This window comes from Oncorhynchus nerka, linkage group LG18, assembly GCF_034236695.1.
Source record: "Oncorhynchus nerka isolate Pitt River linkage group LG18, Oner_Uvic_2.0, whole genome shotgun sequence".
Lineage (NCBI taxonomy): Eukaryota > Metazoa > Chordata > Actinopteri > Salmoniformes > Salmonidae > Oncorhynchus > Oncorhynchus nerka.
The window spans coordinates 59896501-59907820 of NC_088413.1; the positions used below are offsets into that span (position 1 = coordinate 59896501).

The 11320-nt window shown below is 41.8% G+C and overlaps 1 pseudogene; it reads left to right on the forward strand.

The window, feature by feature from the left end:
* LOC135561636 (uncharacterized) overlaps positions 1-10112 on the forward strand; it is a 69702-nt pseudogene extending 59590 nt beyond the window's left edge.
* Positions 10113-11320: the final 1208 nt, after the last annotated feature.

Sequence of the window (11320 nt, forward strand, 5' to 3'; positions counted from 1 at the left end):
TTTAGTACAGTACAGCACAGTTTAGTACAGTACAGCACCGTTTAGTACAGTACAGCACCGTTTAGTACAGTAGAGCACAAGAGTACAGCACAGTTTAGTACAGTACAGCACAGTTTAGTACAGTACAGCACAGTTTAGTACAGTACAGCACAGTTTAGTACAGTAGAGCACAAGAGTACAGCACAGTTTAGTACAGTACAGCACAGTTTAGTACAGTACAGCACAGTTTAGTACAGTATTGCACAAGAGTACAGCACAGTTTAGTACAGTAGAACACAGTAGAGCACAAGAGTACAGTACAGCACAGTTTAGTACAGTACAGCACAGTTTAGTTACAGTAGAGCACAAGAGTACAGTACAGCACAGTAGAGCACAAGAGTACAGTACAATATGGTACAGAACAGTAGTTATATTAGGTAGAGAACAGTACATTAGAGTTTAATTACAGTAATGTACAGTACAGTATAGTTTAATTCGGTTCAGTACCTTACAGTAAAGTTTAATTCAGTACAGTTTAGTTCAGTAGAATACATTGGAGAACAGTACACTATACATTACTTTTCTTTACTGTACTCTTCTGTGCTCTATTGTACTGTACTATACTCTGCTTTTCTTTACTGTGCTGTCCTAACTTCCAAAACATAGATGTCTATGATTGGTTCAGATTTGATCAGGATCTTTGAATGAGTAGTTGTGTCCGAACTTTTGACTGGTACTGTTTTGTGCTAAATGAAGGACCGGACATTTGTGGACATCTATGATTGTTTCAGATTTGGTTCGGACCGAGGAAAAAAAGACAAAGAAAAGTATATTTTTAAAAATTCATCCAAAAGACGTTGCCTGACATCAAATCCTTAGTGGGCCGTCATATGTGGAATGTGAAGATATGAGGGAAGGGAAGGGTGCTGCTAGAGGCTCTGACACATGACTCTCAGTCTACTCGTAAGTGGGAGGTAGGCTGGCTCTGCTGTCAGAAACCTTTTATGCCAGTATTCAGGTGGTGTAGTATGGGCTCTTTGTTCTGCCAACCCTGTGGTTTCATAACAGTTTGCCACACAAGAGCGGTCAAGCTGTCCAGAAAGGCCTCTCTATCTGTGTCTGGGGAGGAGAGGAGAGCACCGGAATGTGACAGACGGGGGCAGGCCAAAGGGCTTGGATAATTCCTCGGGAAGCTGCTGCACACCGCAGTACTATACACCCTGGGGAAGGGGAGGATTATCTCTGAATCTCTCTGATTTTGTCTGACTCGGATTGGGTTTGTTTTGGGTTCTGGCCAGGTGGCCACTGCCTGCAACTGGGTGAGACATCAAATGAAAGATTTAATGGATCACGCTACCATCTAACAGAAAACAAACATAGTTCCATAGACTCTCCTGCCAGAAAGTGAATAAGGCTTACTCACCCTTGCATTCACGGCCAAAATACAGTCTACTGCAGGTCCAAATAGAATCAAATAGTATTCCTCAAATGCTTCATAAACAACAGGTGTAGACTAACAGTGAAATGCTTACTTAAGGCCCCTCCAAACAATGCAGAGAGAAAGAAAATAGAGACATAATAGAAAATAAATAACGTAATAATAAAAGTAATAATAAATACACAATGAGTAATGATAACTTGACTAGAGTGTTTTCTGGTAATTTTTGTGTAAATGTAAACCTTCTAAAAACGGATCTGAGTCAGGTCAAAGTGTCTCTGTCATAAACTCACTAAACAAGTGGCTTGTCATTAGTGAGCAGAGATGCTGTTATTATATGAATTCTGAAAGGTTTAGAATATTGACTGTCTGAAATGAGCTATATGGGTCTGTCTGGTGTGCATGTGGTGCAGCGTAGGGAGCATGGAGAGATGTCTGTCTGTCTGTCTGGCCCAGCCTTATTTGGTTGCTGTAACAACCCCCAGACTATCTTTCTCCTCCTTCAGACCTCCAAGTTATCCCTTCTCTGGAAAATAGCTGGTTCTCTCAAGAATCAGAATCACATTTATACAGAAATATTTGTGGTTTTCATAGTTTATCTTTTTATAGCACATGCTCTATTATCATCTTTCAAAACTGTGTCATTTGCTTTCCGTAGTGTTTTTTACAATTTGAGCAGAATGCTATAATTCACACTTATCTGTTCATTGTGCCAAAGGCACCTTCAATCAGAAATGAGATCTACTGTATGAATCTGGCACCTCTGCCCCATATTTCAGTGTGAGGAGGTTGTATCGCTGTGAGGAAGCCGACCACAACGGGTCCATAGCCTCACACTTCCTGACTGACACAGAGCTGGCCGTAAGCGGATATGTTTCTCATAAAGACGTGTTTCCTAGACTGTCCTTTTCCCATATGGAATCAGGCCAGACATCCTCATTCCCTGTGGGAGAGTACAGTCCTAAAACATGCCACCTCATGAAAACAAGTCACTTTTATTTTCATTTTGATAGGTTTTCTTTACTTCCCTGTCAATGCAGCTCTTTCTCTGTTTGCTGGAATGTGGTATCTGGGCTACTGGACGGCATCCCAGAAGCCCCGGCTGCAGTGCAGGTCTTAACGAGTGGGCGCTGTGAAAAGCAGACTGGGCAGAGACAGACTGGGCAGAGACAGACAAGGGAATATACATCAGTCACCCAGCAACACCCCAGTCCTCTCCAGCAAGGGGGCATTTAGGGTCAGCTGCTCTGTGGGATCAGAGCACTTTGTCATAGCCATTAAAGCTACTCTCTCTCTCCATAGGGCAAGCTCATGTGTGCTTCCCATGTCCAACACGAATGGTTTTGGTTAGCCTAGAGCCAGAGATACCCGTTACTACAGGCGGACCATGGGGTGATGATTTATTGCTTCATCCATGAGCACTCAAACGCTGACATGCCTGTAATTGACGGATGGCATTGTGTTTTAATGACAGAAGTTTGAAGTTGCAGTAATGGCCCATTTACAGTCCTGCGTATGTATTTCTAGTCGCCATCGTTCCCTCATGTCCCTTATCTTTTATTGTGTGACCAAAACACACCAGTCAATTCGTTATATTGCAGACAGGTTGAGAGAAAGGTTAAGTGTGTCTAATTTGATCTCAGTGGTTAGTGTTATCAGTATATAGTCAGTACACCACCAAGAGGCCCTAAGCCAAGGGCCATGCCTCATGCATCCTCTTCCCTCAAGGCAGGGGTTTATTTAAGGCCCCTTGGCCATGGAGGGGTGAAGGTCAAGTCCACAGGCAAGGAGCAGAGCAGGGCCCTCCATGACAGATGAGAGAAGCATGGGGTGCTGAATGCATGAGGTAGGGAAGGAATGTGTCTGTGGAGCCTACACCTCTGGCCCTGTCAGCAGAGAAAAGACAATATGCTGTGTGGGTAATTGCAGGGTTCATAAATGAGTAACACTTCCCATCCTGTAATGGTATAAAGGGATTCATTACATTTTAGAGGACTTTGAACATGGACAGGTAAGCCGGGGGAGAGACATCTAGCAGCAACTGGGTATGTAGTGAGGGGTTGGTGAGAGAAGGGATATTGATGAGCGATTAGATTTTGGGAGTTAAACGAGACAGAGGAATGCAGATTCTTCTTCAGCCACCCTGCTGGGAGTAGGGGTTGATGAACACAGCTAGGGTTGCAAAGCTACTGGTAATTTATCAAAGTTACTGGAATTTTCAGTCATTTTGGTAATTAACAGAAAATGTATGGCAATCTATTGTAACTTTGGAAATGTATACTTAAATACCTTAAAATAAATTAATATTGTGTATATATATACAGTTGAAGTCAGAAGTTTACATACAGTCAGGTTGGAGTCATTAAAAATCATTTTTCAACCGCTCCACAAATTTCTTGTTAACAAACTATAGTTTTGGCAAGTCAGTTAGGAGTAATTTTTCCAAAAATTGTTTACAGACAGATTATTTCACTTATAATTCACTGTATCACAATTCCAGTGGGTCAGACGTTTACATACACTAAGTTGACTGAGCCTTTAACCAGCTTGGAAAATTCCAGAAAATGATGTCATGGATTTAGAAGCTCTGATAGGATCATTTACATAATTTGAGTCAATTAGAGATGTACCTGTGGATGTATTTCAAGGCCTACCTTCAAACTCAGTGCCTCTTCGCTTGACATCATGGGAAATCAAAAGATATCAGCCAAGACCTCAGAAAAAATATTGTAGACCTCCACAAGTCTGGTTCATCCTCGGGAGCAATTTCCAAATGCCTGAAGGCACAACGTTCATCTGTACAAACAGTAGTACGCAAGTATAAACACCATGGGAACACGCAGCCGTCATACAGCTCAGGAAGGAGACGCTTTCTGTCTCTTAGAGATGAACGCACTTTGTTGCGAAAAGTGCAAATCAATCCCAGAACAACAGCAAAGGACCCTGTGAAGATGCTGGAGGAAACGGGTACAAAAGTATCTATATCTACAGTTAAACGAGTCCTATATCAACACAACCTGAAAGGCCGCTCAGTAAGGGGGGCACAGCATCATGGGGGGGGGATATATTGAAACAACATCTCAAGACATCATTCAGGAAGTTAAAGCTTTGTCACAAATGGGTCTTCCAAATGGACAATGACCCCAAGCATACTTTCAAAGTTGTGGCAAAATGGCTTAAGGACAACAAAGTCAAGGTATTGGAGTGGCAATCACAGAGCCCTGACCTCAATCCTATAGAAAATGTGTGAGCAGCACTGAAAAAGCATGTGCGAGCAAGGAGGCCTACAAACCTGACTCAGTTATACGAGCTCTGTCAGGAGGAATGGTCCAAAATTCACCCAACTTGTTGTTGGAAGCTTGTGGAAGGCTACCCGAAACATTTGACACAAGTTAAACAATTTAAAGACAATGCTATCAAATACTAATTGAGTGTATGTAAACTTCTGACCCACTGGGAATGTGATGAAAGTAATAAAAGCTGAAAAAAATTATTATCTCTATTATTATTCTGACATTTCACATTCTTAAAATAAAGTGGTGATCCTAACTGACCTAAGACAGGGTTTTTTATTAGGATTAAATGTCAGGAATTGTGAAAAACTGAGTTTAAATGTATTTGGCTAAGGTGTATGTAAACTTCCGACTTCACCTGTGTATATATATAGTTCATGAGTTTCTAGTAGATGATGATTCAAGAGAAAAAGCAAGCAAAAATTTAAGCTAGATCAATAAAAAAGTGGTCAGATGAAGCAGATGCTAAGCTATAGGACTGTTTTGCTAGCACAGACTGAAATATGTTCCTGGATTTCTCCGATGGCTTTGAGGAGTACACCACATCAGTCACTGGCTTCATCAATAAGTGCATCGATGATGTCATCCCCACAGTGACCGTACATACCCCAGCCAGAAGCCATGGATTGCAGGCAACATCCGCACTGAACTAAAGGCTAGAGCTGCCGCTTTCAAGGAGCGCGACTCTAAACCGGAAGCTTAATAGAAATCCCTCTATGCCCTCCGACGAACCATCAAACAGGGAAGCATCAATACAGGACTAAGATCAAATTGTACTACACTGGTTCTAATGCTGGTCGGATGTGGTAGAGCTTGCAAACCATTACAGACTACAAAGGGAAGAACAGCCAAGAGCTGCCCTGTGACACGAGCCTACCAGACAAGCTAAACTACTTCTATGCTCGCTTCGAGGCAAATAACACTGAAACATTCATGAGAGCACCAGCTTTTCCAGAAGCCTGTGTGATCACGCTCTCCGCAGTCAATGTGAGTAAGACCTATAAACAGGTCAACATTCACAATGCCACAGGGCCAGGCGGATTACCAGGACGTGTACTGCGTGCATGCGCTGACCAACTGGCAAGCGTGTTCACTGACATGTTCAACCTCTCCCTGTCTGAGTCTGTAATCCCAAAATGTTTGAAGCAAACGACCATAGTGCCTGTGCCCAAGAGCACTAAGGTAACCTGCCTAAACGACTACCGACCCGTAGCACTCACGTCTATAGCCATGAAGTGCTTTGAAAGGCGGGTCAAAGACTCACATCAACACCATTATCCCAGAGACCCTAGACCCACTCCAATTTGCATACCGCCCCAACAGATCCAAAATTGATGCAATCTCTATTGCACTCCACACTGCCCTTTCCCACCTGGTCAAAAGGAACACCTATGTGAGAATATTCTCATCGACGGGGCTGCAGTGGAGCAGGTTGAAAGCTTCAAGTTCCTTGGTGTCCACATCACCAACAAACTAACATGGTCCAAGCACACCAAGACAGTCATGAAGAGGGCACGACAAAGCTTATTCCCCCTCAGGAGACTGAAAAGATTTGTCCCCTTTTGATCCTCAAAAGGTTCTACAGGTGCATCATCAAGAGCATCCTAACGGGTTGCATCACTGCCTGGTATGGCAACTGCTTGGCCTCCGATTGCAAGGCACTACAGAGGGTAGTGCGAACGGCCCAGTACATCACTGGGGCAAAGCTTCCTGCCATCCAAGACCTCTATACCAGGCGGTGTCAGAGGAAGGCGCTATCAATTGTCAAAGACTCCAGCCACCCTAGTCATAGACTGTTCTCTCTGTTACCGCTTATATATATATTTATATATATATATATATACAGAGAGAGATCTGTCTATCTGTGTATATATATATATATATATATAGATCTATCTATTCATCTATCTATCCATCTATCTATCTATATCCTAATTAGAATTGGGTACAGGTCTTGTTGTTCTTCACATTACCGTCTCTGGTAAACACATACTATATCAAATAAAATCAACATTTACAGTACAGGATACAGAAGGTGAAGTGAAATGGTTACTTGCATAGTGGAGTCTTTTGTTTATTCATGTAGCTAGCTAGCTAAACAATTAACCATAATCCCAACTCATAATGTTACTACCCTACATGAATCTGCAGGTAGCTAACCAACGAGGTTCAAGGTTAGCTAGCTAGCTAACATTCGGCTATACTGTAGCTAGCAATGCAAATGACTCTGAGATATCAATAATATTACTACACAGATCATACATGTAACGTTAGCTGGCGAGCCAGCCAGCTAACATTAAGCTAGCAAGTTAACCGTACACATTAACTTAAAATGAAAACAACTTTCTGACAAAATTTGAAATGTATAATATCTGAAAATGTTGCTAGCTAGATTATTTTACATGGATGGATGCTTTTCCCTCTGTCATGGATGCCTTGGTTGCCCTTAGTTTGAAGATGTAATCCAGAGGCAGGTTTTTAATACAACTGCATGTTCTCTTTTCTACTCCCTCTGCATATTTGCAATCAAATTCCAGAAATTTCTCCATCTCCTTAGCTAAGGTGAAAGCACCAATTTGTAAGTCGCTCTGGATAAGAGCGTCTGCTAAATGACTTAAATGTAAATGTAAATGTAATTTTGATTTCAAAACTCAGCCCTCCAGAAAGTGGAGAGAAACACGTTTGCAATTCTGCTATGTGATATCTTTCAAAAAAGCTTTGTTAGAAATAATTACATACACACACTTACCAGCTCATGTTATAGACAGAAGTGTGCTATATGGCAGACAAATCTGAACTCATCTCTCGGCATGTCCAGCTCATCCATTATCTCAGCCAATCATGGATAGCGGGAAGGTTGCTGCCTTTTTCCTTGGCTAAACTAGGCTTGTAATTTAACAATTTTATTCGTATTTACAGATGGCATACAAGTTTGTTGCACATGACAGTTCACATGTTCCAGAATGTGTTTTTAGTTTTTTTAAGTAAGTTCAAATGCCTCTCCTGTGAAGTAGTGGCGCGCGACATACGCCTAGTTTCCTGAAACAAGATTTAGGCTATTGATTTAGATTGATATAGATTTATAACATTTAGGCTATTGTTTGTATGTGTATTTCACATACAAAGGTAAAAATCAGAGTATAATTCTTTTATGGATGTCAACCCCAGTACTACCACTACCGATGTTTGTATGCTAGCTCTTCTAACAGTTTATATGAACGTGAGTTAGCGTTTAGCATTCACTTCTTAACCTGGAAAGGAACAACTTCTAAATGTTATGCAGCGAAAACAGTCAAATATATCCTAATCGGACTTTAGTAACCACATTGTGGTCCTGTTACAATACATTGATCATAACAAATTTGACAATTATCAACTTTGTTAAATCAGATTTGTTGAATGTGTGCCAAACTGGTGTCCTTCTTCTATCCACCACGGTCTGCGCTCCATTGACCTCTTTACCACATCTATACTACAGAAGTTGCCAAATCATTTGGTCTGCAATATCATTCACAGTAACAAATATTGACGTTTTGAATTCTGTCGTCCATATAACCCAGTCCCATTTCTGAGGATTGGATTTCCTTGAACTCCCTGTGTTCCCAAAAGGCTCTGAGAAGTCTGACTTATCTGTAGAAAAACAACCTCCCGTCCAACTGGAAGAGTTTTAGCCAACTGGAAATGTTTTTAGCTGAATTGTCCAACCATTTTGTGGGATGCAGTCCAACCAAGCACAGGGGAAATCTATGGCAGGTTCATTTATCATCTTGAAATACCACTGCTTCACTGGTAGAGCATTTTCATCAGAGCTTATCAGAACCATGTCATGAGCCCTCCTGAAAAATAGGTGCAGTAGGAATACTGCTGGGAAGTGTTGGTAGACATCCTCAGTGTTTCTTGTTTCCTTTACAGTAGTTTGTTGCTCTGTCTTTGTCACTGTCTCTGTCTCTCACCCTCGCTTTACAGTGTGACACACCAATACTACTGAAGGAGCAGCTGAGAACTTTGATGGAGGAGTGCGAGATATCTCAGAGCTGGGGACACAGTCTGGGTCTGAGGACAGGAGACACATTGTCCGGGGACACCTCTGATAGAGAGATCCTGCCGGACAGCACCACCCGTCTCTGTCACAGCTGCTTGGAGATGCATACACCACCAGCTTTAGCTAGCCGGACAAAGCGACCACTATGTGTTCATCATAGAGTATTTACACATTTGTTTGGTGTGACAGTACCGGTCAATTTACAGTACCGGTCAAAAGTTTGGACACACCTACTCATTCAAGGGTTTTTCTTTATTTTTACTATTTTCTATATTGTAGAATAGTAGTGAAGATATCAAAACCATGAAATAACACATATGGAATCATGTAGTAACCAAAAAATATATGTTATATTTGAGATACTTCAAAGTAGCCACCCTTTGCCTTGATGACAGCTTTGCACACTGTTGGCATTCTTTCAACCCACTTCACCTGGAATGCTTTTCCAACAGTCTTGAAGGAGTTCCCACATATGCTGAGAACTTTTTGGCTCCTTTTCCTTCACTTGGCAGTCCATCTCATCCCAAACCATCTCAGTTGGGTTGGGGTCGGGTGATTGTGGAGGCCAGGTTATCTGATGCAGCACTCCATCACTGTCCTTCTTGGTCAAATAGCCCTTATACAGCCTGGAGGTGTGTTGGGTCATTGTCCTGTTGAAAAACAAATGATAGTCCCACTAAGTACAAACCAGATAGGATGGCGTATCGGTGCAGAATGCTGTGGTAACCATGCTGGTTATTTGAATTCTAAATAAATCATAGACAGTGTCACCAGCAAGACACCTACACACCATCGCACCTTCTCCTCCATTCTTCACAGTGGGAACCACACATGCAGAGATCGTCCATTCACCTACTCGGTGTCTCACAAAAACACACTGGTTGGAACCAAAAATCTCAAATTAGGACTCACCAGACCAAAGGACAGATTTCCACCGGTCTAATGTCCATTGCTCGAGTTTCTTGGCACAAGCAAGTCTCTTCTTATTGGTGGCCTTTAGTAGTGGTTTCTTTGCACCATTTTTTACCATGAAGGCCTGATTCATGCAGTCTCCTCTGAACAGTTGATGTTGATGTGTCTGTTACTTGAACTCTGTGAAGCATTTATTTGGGCTGAGGCTGGTAACTCTAATGAACTTATCCTCTGCAGCACAGGTAGCTCTGAAACAGTAATTTATCTTTGCTTACTTGAGCTGTTCTTGCCATAATATGGGCTTAGCCCTATTTGGTAAAATGCCATCTTCTGTATACCACCTCTACCTTGTCACAACACAACTGATTTGCTCAACCGCATTAAGAAGGAAAGAAATTCCTCAGGTTTACTTCTAACAAGGAACACCTGTTAATTGAAATGCATTCCGGGTGACCACCTAATGAAGCTGGTTGAGAGAATGCCAAGGGTGTGCAAAGCTGTTATCAAGGCAAAGGGTGGCTACTTTGAAGAATCTAAAATATATTTTGATTTGTTTAACACTTTTTTGGTTACTACATGATTCAACCAGGCCTGCAGTCATGTCACGAGAAGTGCAGCAATATGGATTTCCACACCAACAAACACACAATGACTGTATGAATCACTGTGTTTTGTAAAACTGTGTAGTGTATAATCATAATAATCTAGTGAAACAACCATATTATACAAGTCTTTGATGTTTGTCTAGGATTTATAAAATGTCTTTGTACAAGCTTTCTTAAATAGCGTGATACAGATTGAAAAATCTAAATGAATGAAACCTGTAACGGATTTTTACTTGTGTCTATCGCTCAATTGTGCCTTTGTACAATGAGCGCTCCCCTAGGTCTGTATATTCCACTTGAGTATTTAATTTTCACTTTCCGGTACCTCCAAATGAGGAGTCAGAACAGTCGGAGAGCCCATTGTAATTAACCAATGATAATTTGGAAGAGAACAGATCGTTCATGGTCACATTAAACTTAACAACTTGTTTCTTTGACTGCAGAATGTAATAAATGCATAAGCATTTAGCTGTGAGCAGTGGGAGTGTGGGGCAATGTTGGGCAAACCCTGTTGGATTCCTTCTGTACTAATGAGTGAACAGACTTTGTTGCTGCTGAAGGGGACAATGGGAACCCATTACAACTTCCACTCCTAATAGGGAGGCCATTCCGTACATTCCTGCTTCTATAGGTGAGTCCTAAGCAGAGCTCAGTTGAGTTACTCAAGGGAAGAAGGCCATTGTTCCATCCACCAACTTGTGTCTCCCCAGTTCTACTCTAATTACAGATTTATCTGTCATTCTCCTTAGAAAATACCTGGCTGTCGGCTTTGAAAGTAAGTTTTGGGGGTGAATTAGCTGTTGACATGTTTCTTACAGGTATATGTTCAGGTTCACACAGCGACAGGAGTATCCTGCAACTGTCTGGCACTCGAGCAAAGGTCCTCTTTTTCCTCTCCCCTGGACACCCAGAGGCCTGCACTGTTCACTCTCTGCCTTAGACACCTTGACCCCAGACTTAATGCTAAGCTTCAGGAATTATCTCACATTCCAGTCAACAGAAAACATATTCACCAGGTGAACTTCCAAAGTCAACCCAAAGCTACGCCCTG